Source organism: Malaclemys terrapin, chromosome 2 (genome assembly GCF_027887155.1).
Source record: "Malaclemys terrapin pileata isolate rMalTer1 chromosome 2, rMalTer1.hap1, whole genome shotgun sequence".
In the NCBI taxonomy this organism is placed as follows: domain Eukaryota; kingdom Metazoa; phylum Chordata; order Testudines; family Emydidae; genus Malaclemys; species Malaclemys terrapin.
Genome location: NC_071506.1, coordinates 15,839,003 through 15,852,112, shown reverse-complemented (window position 1 = coordinate 15,852,112; position 13,110 = coordinate 15,839,003). Strand labels below are relative to the sequence as shown.

At 44.2% G+C, this 13,110-nt stretch overlaps 1 protein-coding gene across 1 annotated transcript in view; it reads right to left on the bottom strand.

The window, feature by feature from the left end:
• Positions 1-10,648, bottom strand: part of NDRG1 (N-myc downstream regulated 1) — a 55,835-nt gene extending 45,187 nt beyond the window's left edge. The window contains exon 1 of the mRNA XM_054020384.1: positions 10,580-10,648. The gene's annotated coding sequence lies outside the window, so the exon portion shown is untranslated. The remainder of the gene's footprint in view (positions 1-10,579) is intronic.
• Between the last annotated feature and the right edge of the window lie 2,462 nt (positions 10,649-13,110).

Sequence of the window (13,110 nt, the reverse complement as noted above, 5' to 3'; positions counted from 1 at the left end):
GCAGAGCACTGGGAAAGAGCTCTCCCAGCACTCTTAAAAAACCCACCTCCACAAGGGCCGTGGCTCCCAGCCCTGATGCACTGTCTACACTGGTGCTTTACAGCACTAAACCTGCTGTGCTCAGGTGGGTGTTTTTTACACATCTGAGCAAGAAAGTTGCAAGCGCTGTAAAGTGTCAGTGTAGACAAGCCCTTAGACAGGCTAAGTGTTGCCCTAGATACCTCAGATAAGTCAATTATTCCTTTGGTAAAATAATCTTTTCAGTTCTAGTGATAGTGTTCAAATACCACATAATTCAGGAGTTGGGGAGTTTAGTAATCCCTTGCTCTATTGGACTATTTAGAAAAACTGGATGAGCACAAATCCATGGGGCCGGATGCGCTGCATCAGAGGGTGCTAAAGGAGTTGGCGGATGTGATTGCGGAGCCATTGGCCATCATCTTTGAAAACTCATGGCGATCGGGAGAGGTCCAGGATGACTGGAAAAAGGCTAATGTAGTGCCTATCTTTAAAAAAAGGGAAGAAGGAGGATCCGGGGAACTACAGGCCAGTCAGCCTCACCTCAGTCCCTGGAAAAATCATGGAGCAGGTCCTCAAGGAATCAATTATGAAACATTTAGAGGAAAGGAAAGTGATCAGGAACAGTCAGCATGGATTCACCAAGGGAAGTCGTGCCTGACTAACCTAATTGCCTTCTATGAAGAGATAACTGGCTCTGTGGATGAGGGGAAAGCAGTGGATGTGTTATTCCTTGACTTTAGCAAAGCTTTTGATACAGTCTCCCACAGTATTCTTGCCGCCATGTTAAATAAGCATGAGCTGGATGAATGAACTGTAAGGTGGATAGAAAGCTGGCTAGATCGTCGGGCTCAACGGGTAGTGATCAATGGCTCCATGTCTAGTTGGCAGCCGGTTTCAAGCGGAGTGCCCCAAGGGTCGGTCCTGGGGCCTGTTTTGTTTAATATCTTTATTAATGATCTGGAGGATGGTGTGGACTGCACTCTCAGCAAGTTTGCAGATGACCCTAAACTAGGAGGCGTGGTAGATACACTAGAGGGTAGGGATCGGATACAGAGGGACCTAGACAAATTAGGTGATTGGGCCCAAAAAAACCTGATGAGGTTTAACAAGGATAAGTGCAGAGTCCTGCACTTAGGACTGAAGAATCCTATGCACTGCTACAGACTAGGGACCAAATGGCTAGGTAGCAGTTCTGCAGAAAAGGACCTAGGGATCACAGTGGACGAGAAGCTGGATATGAGTCAACAGTGTGCTCTTGTTGCCAAGAAGGCTAACGGCATTTTGGGCTGTATAAGTAGGAGCATTGCCAGCAGATCTAGGAATGTGATCGTTCCCCTTTATTCGACATTAGTGAGGCCTCATCTGGAATACTGTGTCCAGTTTTGGGCCCCACATTACAAGAAGGATGTGGAAAAGTTGGAAAGAGTCCAGGGGAGGGCAACAAAAATGATTAGGGGTCTGGAGCATGTGACTTATGAGGACAGGCTGAGGGAACTGGGATTGTTTAGTCTCCAGAAGAGAAGGATGAGGGAGGATTTGATAGCTGAGGATGGAGCTCGGCTGTTCTCAGTGGTGGCAGATGACAGAACAAGGAGCAATGGTCTCAAGTTGCAGTGGGGGAGGGCTAGGTTAGATATTAGGAAACACTATTTCACTAGGAGGGTGGTGAAGCACTGGAATGTGTCACCTAGGGAGGTGGTGGAATCTCCTTCCTTGGAGGCTTTTAAGGCCTGGCTTGACAAAGCTCTGGCTGGAATGATTTAGTTGGGGATTGGTCCTGCTTGAGCAGGGGGTTGGACTAGATGACTTCCTGAGGTCCCTTCCAACCCTGATATTCTATGATTCTATGCTCCTCATGGACATTGGCTTACATCACAAAATCACCCACAGAACCCCATGATGGGCAGGAAAGATCCATAACTCAAATCAAGTGTGTTGGTACATTGATAATTAGAGTTTACCACCACCACTCTTGGACTTCACACAAAAAGCTATAGAAGCAAGGAACTAATATCAGTCACCCAGAGATCTTCTACATAACAAATCGGGAATTGCTCATGAAAGAAAAGACTGCAATCCATACTCAAGATTCTCCAAAACAGACCATCCATTCCACTCTCCAGTAGTTCAGTGAAGCAAGAGATAGTAGGAATGGGAAGAAGTAGACCCTGGTCCAGCTTATCTAGGCTGGCCAACTGTATCTGTTTAAGTGCAGAATGGATGACCCTATGCTCCAAGGGAGCCCTTGCTGGAAGCCTGGTTTACACTGATAAAGAGTCAAGAGACTCAGCCAAAGGGTTCCCCCACACCCCCCATTCCAAATCTTTTAATGGACTACATTTTATATGCTACAAGTGTAATTTAGCTTCAGTACAGTTGAGTATTCAGAGGTCACACAAGCAAGAAGTTGGTGTGACAGATACACAGCTGAATTTACCCTTGCCTAAATTGCATTCTCTCTTCCTAGTTACCTGATGGGGTGAGGAGAATGAAAATCTAAGGTGTGGGAAAGATTTAAGACTGACCAGTTCATAAGGCAATTTCCATCTATCAGCTGCTATAACATTGATTGTAGTGGAGAGAATACTTAAAATAAGACTATATAGTGAGAAGGTGTTCCAAGATGCAGGACAGCACTGCTACTGCAAGCAGTACTAGTGAGTAGTTGGAATAGTACCCACTACTTACAATTCTGCAACTTTTGAATGGTATGTGCTTAAGTGGGGGAGGGATAGCTCAGTGGTTTCAGCATTAGCCTGCTAAACCCAGGCTTGTGAGTTCAATCCTTGAGGGGGTCACTTGGTCCTGCTAGTGAAGGCAGGGGGCTGGACTCTATGACCTTTCAGGGTCCCTTCCAGCTCTATGAGATTAATATATAGAGATATACCTATTAATAAGTTGCATGTATAGATTACAAAATAGTTTACTACTTGTACTATAGAAGCTCCAGTAATGGACCTGAAACACTGCTGTTCTAGGTGCTGCACAAAAAGCAAAACACAAAGATAGCATCTGCCCCATAAGAGTTTATAGTCTAAGCAGAAGAAGAGAGTGATGGATACAGTCTGATGGAGAAGGACATGGTAAACAGCGAGACAATATGGGTCAGCATGATAAATTGTTAAATTAAGGTTCTAAAACATCCTCAATACTCCACAAAAGTTGGAAATTGAAACTGATGAGAATCCTTAAACTAGTAGCAAGTTAAACATCAGTGGAGGGAAAGTGACAAAAGTCCCATTGTTTGACCCTAAAAACAAAGAAAACTTACGTGATGCCCAAACAAGCATTGTCAGCCTTTTACTGGACCACTTAGACTATTCCTGTTGCTAACAATGGGAGCTGTATACCAGTCTGCCATGGCATTGACAAAATAATAATAGTAATAATGAGTTAACACCATCACTGTTTTAACTGCACAGGGCCCTTGAGCTTTAGAAAAACTCCATCTCAGTTGAACTACAGAAGACAGGAATTCAATCAATGGAAGCACCAGTGTATAATACTGCAAAATTTAAGCTATGTTCATCAAAGTAGTTCAGCTTTCATTAGAGGTATTTTTATAAAGAGATCTGGAAAAAAAATCAGTTTCTCCATGTTTGACTAATTGGAAAGTCATCTTGCCATAAAAATTATTATGATGAATAAGTATTCAGATAGTTCATGCACAAGTGTCAGCCTACACTTTGTGAACAAACTATTTAGACTATTCACTATGTTATGTGGGAAGACCGGTCACTGAAGTCATATTTTCTATGTATTGACTGAATTATTGGTACTATGGTGAGGTCATCATCAGCAATCCCCAGATTCAAGGATTATCTCTACCACAGATTAACATATGGGTCCTGAGATGATCCAGGAGTCCGATCCTGGAACCACAGATCCACCCACAGCACGTGCAGACATTTCCTGGCACATCAGCTGCCTGCTGGGAGAAAGTCCTCTTTTTCCTGACTTCTCTCTTCAGCTTCAAGGACAAGGCACTTCTGCTCAAAGCAGGCCACTGCCTGATGGAGGATGTTGGCTGGTGGCTTACTTCTCCCAACTTGGGGTATCTGGTTTTCTTGAGATATGCTTTCAGTTTGCCTTCGTAGCATTTCCTCTGGCCACCATGGGATCCCTGACCATGGGTGAGCTGAGAGTAGAGGCTTGATTTAGGAGGTGAGAATCTGGCATTGGCATACAATATCCAGCCCAGAGAACTCATTGCTCATTGTTCTTTTTGTTCTCCTATGATAAATCTCTCTTAAACTCAGCATAGTTAGTTCTCTGAGAGTTTCCATTTGCACATGTTCAATAGAAGTTGTTCTACATTTGCGCCTTAACTTTCTGACCCTTCCTACTGCTTGCTTTCCTGTCCACCCTCTACTTCAAATTACCCTTTAGTCTAAGGGAAAGTGCACTGATCTGGAAGCTGTGACTTGGCTTTTTCCACAGATGGGTGGAAATTTGGGGTATAACAATTTATTATAAAGCAGAGCCCCATCTACCCTAGCAAGCAGCCAAATGTCAATCTGAAGTTGCACATGGTCACTACTGGCAAAACTGGAATCAATAAGCACAGATTCATACACCTTGCCATGCACCAAATCATCATGCTTGGCTTTGCTTTCAGTTAAATTCAACTATCCAACCATCAAAGGATTTGGAGCATTATGTATTATTAACTAACAGTACCCCAGATTCCTATTTCAGTCCACCTGTTCTGGCTACTAGAGCACACTCCTAGAGCCAGGATGAAAACTCAGGCATCATGACTCTAAAGCATTTCATTGCTGTCGGGCAGTCATGCAATCCACTGGCAAAGTGCCACATCCCTCTCTAGTGGCTACTCCACAGAGAATCAGTTATTACTGCCACCAATTACTTTTTTAGCTCACGTATGCGAAGTCTGCTCTGTTTGTAACAAGCAGTGTTTATTTGAAAGGAACTGTGTGGTAGGTCTCCAGCTATGCAGAGAAATACTATTATTGACAACTGAAAAAGATTTAATAGAATTGTAACAACTGAAAGGGAAGTAACGCAAAACAAAGGGAATACAGGAAGTGTTGTCTGACACATTAAAATCAGAACTGTAAAATTCACATGCATCCTGCTTTGTGCAAACATATGTCTGGAAAATATCACCAGACTACTCAGTCTTGCATCAGCAAACACACTGTATATCTATGCTATACAAAGTCAAATTTGGCCTATGGAATTGGAGATAGTCGAGAGACAATAACATTCTGTTATGAGAGTATGAAGAAAACAGGCCTGATCCTGCACCATCCTCTTGATCTAAGAGTAAGTGGAAACTGACTTCTTTAGTTCAAGGTGTAGGGGCTGCTTCTACTCTTGGGGCTAAAGGACCAAAGACTGAGGAATATGATGCCTGCATGTATGTGAACCATGTTCTCCTGCCACTCTTTATGAAGTCAATGTGGAGAACCCACCAAAATCAAGCACTATTTAGGCTGTGTTATATTCAGATATAACTATTTGAAGGGATACCTATTCAGGAATAGTTCTGAATTGCTTCTTACTGCTGCTATTCCTTTAACATACATTCAAATAAAGATGGATAAATTTATGAAAAGAATCATGTTGGATTGCTTATGATGCAAGGGACTGGACTCAAGACAAAGGAGCTCCGTTCCAGTCCTATGTCCACATCATTGCACGGCTGGAAAGATTAGATTTTTATTGTGTCAGTAAGGGTCATTTCACCATGAACAAACCCATGAAAAAATATTTCTATTGAGAATCAAAATTTACAGATAGGCAAACAATTTTAAATGATAAATGCTTAAAGGTAATTTATATTATCCAACAAAATTATAAAAATCTAATTCTGCCAAGCCTCATAGCCAAGCAGAACTGGCGATGGGGATTACATCCAGCCAACTGTTCACTTCATCTTGACCAAAGAACGCAGAAGGGAGAAGGATAGGGAGGAGAGCATGATTGGAGAGAATTACTGAAGTATTCAGTGGTACTGAGCATGATTTTCAAGTGGCCTCACCCAGATTTTAGTCATCTTCATTGGCATCCAAAGCAGTATTTGAAAAGGGTGTTGCTGTCTACTGCAAGCCTTATATAAAAAGGCTAAGGCTGCCTCACGTGTTTCCAATGCCAAGGAAACTATTTTCTTTTTTAAAAACATGCACCTCTGAGAAGTACATTGGGACCCAAGTACAGTTTTTAAGAGGATGGAATTTACTATTTCTTCCTCCTTTTGCTATAGAGCAGTAAGACTCACTGAGAAATTCTTGTACAATTGCATGACATGATGGTACAAATTTTCCAAACACCAATCAACTTCCAAATAGGATTAGTTACAAGGCAGTGATGGGAGGAAGATTAATATTGTGCATGCAATTTTGATTAATGGTACACCAATTCTCTAACATCACTTCATTTTGTTTTGGAAGAAATTAGTAATGTGGTTATTTATAATTGCATGCATTTTGTTCTTAGTATTCTTCTGTTCAAACTTGCTTTATTATTTAAGGGACAAGAATGTGAAACTTAGACCTGAACTATAGAAAACTGAAAATGACTACAATGATTTCATTTTTTGTTTTTTAAAATCAGCATTTAGTCATTCATTATTTCAATGACTGATGCATGCAATTACTGCTTGAAGTTCTCACTGCTACCACAATAATATTCCTTCAAGCACTCTGCAATTTCTATTTTGTTGTTCAAGTAGGATTTGCTAATTGGTACTGCATGCTGGCACAGTCTGAACTAATTCCATCTATTTACTTTCCCAGGTTTTTCTATTTGTTTCATACAACTAAAACACACTTCTAGACTCTGGAGAGGATATATGTTGAGCTAAAGAGAACGAACAGTTAACTTTCCAGAAAGGCCCTCATGCTGAATATGTATGTAGTTGGTAAATCTTAAGTTTTTATTAGTTTTGGAAGACAATAGAGTCTACTGGATAAGGCACTGGACTGGGAATCAAACCACTTGGATTCTGTTCCCAGCTCTGTGAGGCCATAGGTAAGTTTTTTGCATTTGTCAGGAAAATCAAAATGACACTGTCTTGAGCTGACCCAAATCAAAATACTTATTGTTGTCAAATCAACATTGACCTTGGTCAGTTGCTGCAGTGTCTCATGGGAGTTGTAGTTTGAGTGCCTTGTGAACTCATTCTCTTTAATAGACCTGGCTCCCCAACTGCACTACATCTCCCATGATTCACTGTGGTTCCATAACTGGTTGAACCACCACTGCTCATCAGTCAAATCCCATGACCAGAGTGTATCATGGGAGATGTAGTCCAGCTGGGGAGCCCAAACTATGAAAAGAGGGGCAGGAGACAGCATGGCAACTCAGGTGGACACAGATTAACATCACTGACCCAAAGTGTTTTTATTTTCTTCAAATAAACAAAACATTTTAGTTTAGAACTACTGTAACATTTCAAATCAGAAGTGTCTGAACAAAACAGTGATGTTTCCAAACTGACTGAATAGAAATTTCTGTTCAGAGAAAAAAATTAAGATGTTTTGTTCCAAAACAAATGTGGAAATGGAAATTCTGATTTTCATCCAGATTTATTAATAAGTTTCCAAAAAAAAACACAACCACACTTAAGTGAACTAGCACCAATACTTCATTTGGGCCAAGTATTCTTTTTATCCTGTAGCACAAGAGTTCTGCTTTGTACTACAATTTCAAATAGATTTAGTGGTGCAAAGAATCTTTCTGCCCTAGTTCTGACAGCCACTGCCCAATACAGTACATTCAACTCTTTAAAAACTTCCAGGCTGTGCTCACCACAAGTTTGGCTGAGTCTAACCGCTATCCTATGTGTTCATTTCCCTATCATGTGACAGTTTTCATGTCTCTGCTCACTCATGTTCATTTTAGGAACTCTGGGCCCAAATTCTCAAAGTTGAATGCCAACACTCAAGTCTCAAGAGACTACCTAGCCTTAGTTTTTACCCTAGTTTGAAACTACTCCACACTATAAACCCTATGTGATGGTATCTGTGCAGGTTGTACTGCAAAGTACTAGGTAAACAAATTTCTGTAATATTTCCTATTTACATTAATCTATCAAAAATTTTCATCCTCACTGCATTAACTCTGTTTTCATTGTATTGAGCCTTTCACAATGACTAGCTCAGACTAGTTTCAGAGTAGTATTTCATAAAGGATTGTGTACACAAAAAAAAGATACACTATACAGTTTCTGAAAACTCATGCTTTCCAAACAGACTAATACACAAACTTGCATGGAAGAAGTTTACTTGTATTCTGGGTATAGTCTTATTCTCTTGCTTCCAATTTACTTCCTGGTTTTACTATTTGATCTGTAAAATCATTATTCTTACAGTGCATGGAAGTATCTAGAGCATAAACACACCACAAACAGCACTATGTGTTTTTATCACATGCGAAGTAAAGGCATTCTGAGTCAAACTATGCTAGAACAAGGATTTTAGATTAAGGAATACAAGTACCTGTTGTTCCCAGCACTAAATTTAAAGTGACAGTTTCTAATGCATTTGTCTCAATTTTTGCTGAGATTGTTACAAGTTACATCTGATTGTTGGAACTGCAAATTAGACAAATAATGTTTTTGTTTCTCCCTATTTTTAGCATTTATTTTGACCATATGACAAGTCAGTTTCATTGTTTCCCCTGTATGGTCAGTTTCTCTTTGCATGTCTTTTACACAACAGGAGACAAAAAAAAAAAAAGGTATGTCAAACACAGGAAATCATGACCCTCTAACCACAACATTTGGCAAGGGCACTCAAGGACAGCTATAGGGCCTGAAACCACCTTTGATTTTTTTTTTTTTTTAATTTTTTACAATTTTCTAGATTTCAAGCTGACCATTTACAAACCAACCATTTCCCTTTAAGTTACTTCTTTTGGTCCTCCAAGATCTATTTTTAGATGATGCCCTCAGACTTTTCAGGAGAAATTAACAGATGTTTACTGCCATCTTACTCATTAACCTCTGCAAGCCTTAAGTAGGGAACACTTCTTGGGAGCTGTATAAAACATGGGTAAGGTACAGGGACACCTCAGTTTGCAAGCATTCTAAAGGAAGGCAGCAACACTAAAAAAAAAAACTATTCTTCACCACACATTTTCATCCAATTCCATCTTCAAAGCATCTTGCTTTGAACATGAATAGTGCCTCAGAAGTAGTCAGTCTACTTAAACTACAGCTATAAACACATAGTGAGACACACAAGAGTAAACAATGAAAACTGATCTGTTGCAGTCAAGGCTACAGTTGTGCTAGAAAATTTGGTAGATATGGCTGAAATACACTAATAACTAACTTATGTAATGCCTTTCATACAAAGAGAAATAGTTTTTCAGTTCCAAACCCTTCCCAATTCTGTAAGTGCAAAGAGGCTGAATCATAGCATCAGCATCTAACAAGATTCCAGCTGTTTCACTGCTTTCAGAGAGGGGCAGGGAGAAGAGCTGGGACATCTGCTATGGAAACCTGAACTGCCAGTACTTTGTATCTCTCCCATTAGCCACAAGTCTCCAGTGAGATTTCCAAGCCCTAAGATTCTAGCAGACTTAATAGAGAGCCCAGCTAGTAAATTTGTTCAGATAATACATTAGTAACTGGCCAAACTGAAGAAGTCAATAGGTACCAGGATTTTCCCCCAATTCTTCAGGGTCCAACTGGTGGACACTATGGATCTCACCCATCTTGATTCCTATCAACACACTGCTGCTGATCCTGCCTATTCCATTCCCCCCCCCGAACACAAGGGACTAACTTCCTCCCCAGGGTGCAGCCCTCAGATTCCACACCTCCCCTGTCCCTCATCCCCACCCACAGGCAGCAGGGACCCTGCCAAGCTGGAACATTGGAGCAGAGGGGGCAGGTGCTCCCGTTCTCCAGGCAGGGCTCTGGGAAGCAGGGTGAGGGAAGGTAGAGGAGCTCAGTGCACAGCCCTTCCGGAGCAGCAGAGCCCCACTGGCTGGGATGCTCAGCCCTCAGAGGAGTCGCACTTTGGGAAGTTAAGTAGCCCTCCTTCCAGCCTCTTGCAGCTCGCCCCAGCAGAGCAGCTCTGACCGCTAGGTCCTGTGGGACTGATCCCCACAGCCATGGGGACTAACACACCCACCCCGCAGGACAGGACACTTACATCCGGGACAGCAGCACCAAACTAAGCCCACTGGGCCCCCTCTTCCCTGCAGTCAATGGGGAGAATAGGGGCAAGCATGCCCGAGGGGCCCCTGCCCTGCCCTGGGAGGGGGGAGAAACATGGAGGAGGGGGGGCATGGCCATAGAACCCCCTTTCTCTACCCTCAGAAGCGCCTAGGGGACAATATGGTAGGCAATGGCCGAAGGACCCCCCCCCCTTCCCTGACCTGGGGGGCGGCAACGGCCGAAGGACCCCCCCCTTCCCTGACCTGGGGGGGCGGAGAGAATATGGGGGGGCGGCAACGGCCGAAGGACCCCCCGTCCCTGGGGGAGGAGAAGTGGGGGGCGGGCAGGGTCCGCCCCTTGTTTGCGGGGTTTCCCGGACACCCCGCGGACGAGCAAGGCAGGAGCCGGGCTAGCGCCGCTCACCTAGCGAGGGAACCGCCGCCTCTGTCTGTCTCTGCAGCCCGACCCCGCTCCTCAGTCAAGTCACACCGCACCGCGCCGCGATCCCGCCAAGCCGAGCCTGTCTGGGTCCGAGCCCCCGCCTCGCGAGGTATTTATACCGCTCCGGCCCCGCCCCTGGGGACTCCCCGCCCCGCTCGAGCGCTACCTGCGGCCGCCTGTTGCGCGGGGCTCCGCCTGTCCGCGGGCGGGGGGAGGCGCGCGGCGGAGCCGGCAGAGGCCCCGCCCCCAGGCCCGCGCTGTGCGCGGAAGCTGAGGGAAGCTCCCCTGGCTGGCACCCTCCGCCCCTGGCCCGTTACAGGCCCGCCCAGCTGGAGCTGAGGCTGCGGGGAGCTGGGCCCCGCCTGCCGCTTTGGGCCAGGAATAGTCCCAAAACCACCCTTTGGCTACCAGCCAGCCAACCCCGCAGGCCCCGATGTTTGTGTCCCCTGGCCTGACCCCATGGACAGCCCGCGAGCTGGAGGGAGCCGTTGCCAACGCCCCACCAGCGAGATGGGCACACGGGGTGTTCGTAGCCTAGCTTGCCTGCAGGGCCGAAGGCCATAAGCCTGGCCAGAGCAGGCCTGGCCCTCACGCAAGATGGCAAAATCCACCCCCCTGAGTGACACAGTTATCTGACCTAGCCCCCGGTGCAGACAGTGCTATGCCAATGGGGGGGCTTCTCTCGTCAACATAGCTACCACCTCTCTGTGGGGTGGAGTACCTACGCCAACAGAAGAAGCTCCCCGTCGGCATAGGTAGCATCTTCGCTGAGGGCTTGTCTACACTTAACTGCGCCGCTGTAGCACTTAGTGAAGACACTAACTACACCTAGGGGAAAGCGTCTCCTGTCAGGGTAGCTAATCCACCTCCCCAAGAGGGTGGTAGCTGTGTCAATGGGATAAATCCTCCCATTGACAGAGCGCTGTCTACAGTGGGGGTTAGGTCGGTGGATTTTCCACACCCCTGAGTGACAGTGAAACCAACATAAGTTTGTAGTGTACATCAGGGCTGAGCGCTATTGTGGTGCAGCTGTGCCACTGCAGTGTTGTACATGTAGACAAGCCCTAATTGTTGAGTTTGTGATGGCAGGTCCTCTTCGTGAATCTAGTCCCTGCTCTCTATATGCCCAACCTGCACAGTTTGGATCCTGACCTCCCCAATGTTCAGTGGTGTTCAGATTCAGTGTTCTGGTATGGGCCCAGGATGCAAATTGCAGGTGTTTGCAGGTGGGGAGGGAGTCAGATCCAGTGCTCTGGTTCTCTAATATATTCCTTGATGTTTAAAATGTTTTTTTAACCTTTATTTTTTAAATCCTTCTTTTTCCCATTTCAAAGAGAAAATTAAAATATCAAGTAGCAATAAAATAGGTTTAATTTCTATAGTACCCTTCATTCAAAAGTTTTCTTCGACAATGAATTTCCTGGGGCAGGGATCCTGGCTTTAGATTGGCAGCAAAGCACAATGCTTGTGTGTGAATCCGTATTCAGGGGTGAATGTAGCATCCTGATTCAATGTATGCACTATACTACACTGCCATGGGACACTGACCCCCGCTGTAACTTTCTTCACCCCAGCACTAATCCTGGCCTGTGAGAAGGGGAGGTCGCAGGGGGAGGGGGAGGGCTGGAGGGTGAACTGACCCCACATTCACCCCACAGCAGTAACCTCTGTTCCACAGGGGAAAGGGGAAACCAGGCCAAACCTGAGTGGTATTGTGACCCCCCCATAAGCCAACTCGCAATGCCTGCACATGCATGTGTGCAGTTTCTGTGGGTGCAACTGAACCAATGAACCCACACTAAAGCTGCCCCATACATAATAATCCTAAAGCATTTGGAAATGTTGTTCCACGTAAATAAATAAAAGTTAGAATCAGGGATCATTTTGCCCATCTCTGAAATGGAGCAATTTGGGGGTGAAATGCAATAATAATAAAAATAAATATCTAGCTCTTATGCAGCACTTTTCATCAGTGGGTCTCAAAGTATTTTACAAAGGAGATCAGTATCATTATTCCTATTTTACAGATGTGGAAACTGAGGCACAGAAATGACGTGACTTGCCCAAGGTCACCCAGCAGGCCGGTAGTGCTTTAACTGTGCATGGTGATATCATAATACAGGTTAGGACAGGAAGTGAAGCATTCTGGCAGACAGAACAGTATGATGGAATTTGCACATGACACAGAGATTAACAATCATATTTTATGTGAATTTAACTGATTATATTTAAACCCTTAAAAATCACTGTATATACTTACTTATATTGGAGCACGTCACAGTCTTTAATGTATTTATCTTCACAACACCCCTGTGAGGTACAGGAGTACTATTATGCCCATTTTACAGACTGGAGAACTGATGTACAGAGAGTAAGGCTAAGACTACACTTAAACTGCTACAGCAGCTGTTGTAGCGCTTCAGTGAAGACACTCACTACAATGATAAGATGGGTTCTCCCATCGCTGTAGTTAATTCTCTCTGAAAGGTAGCTAGGTTGACAAAAGAATTCTT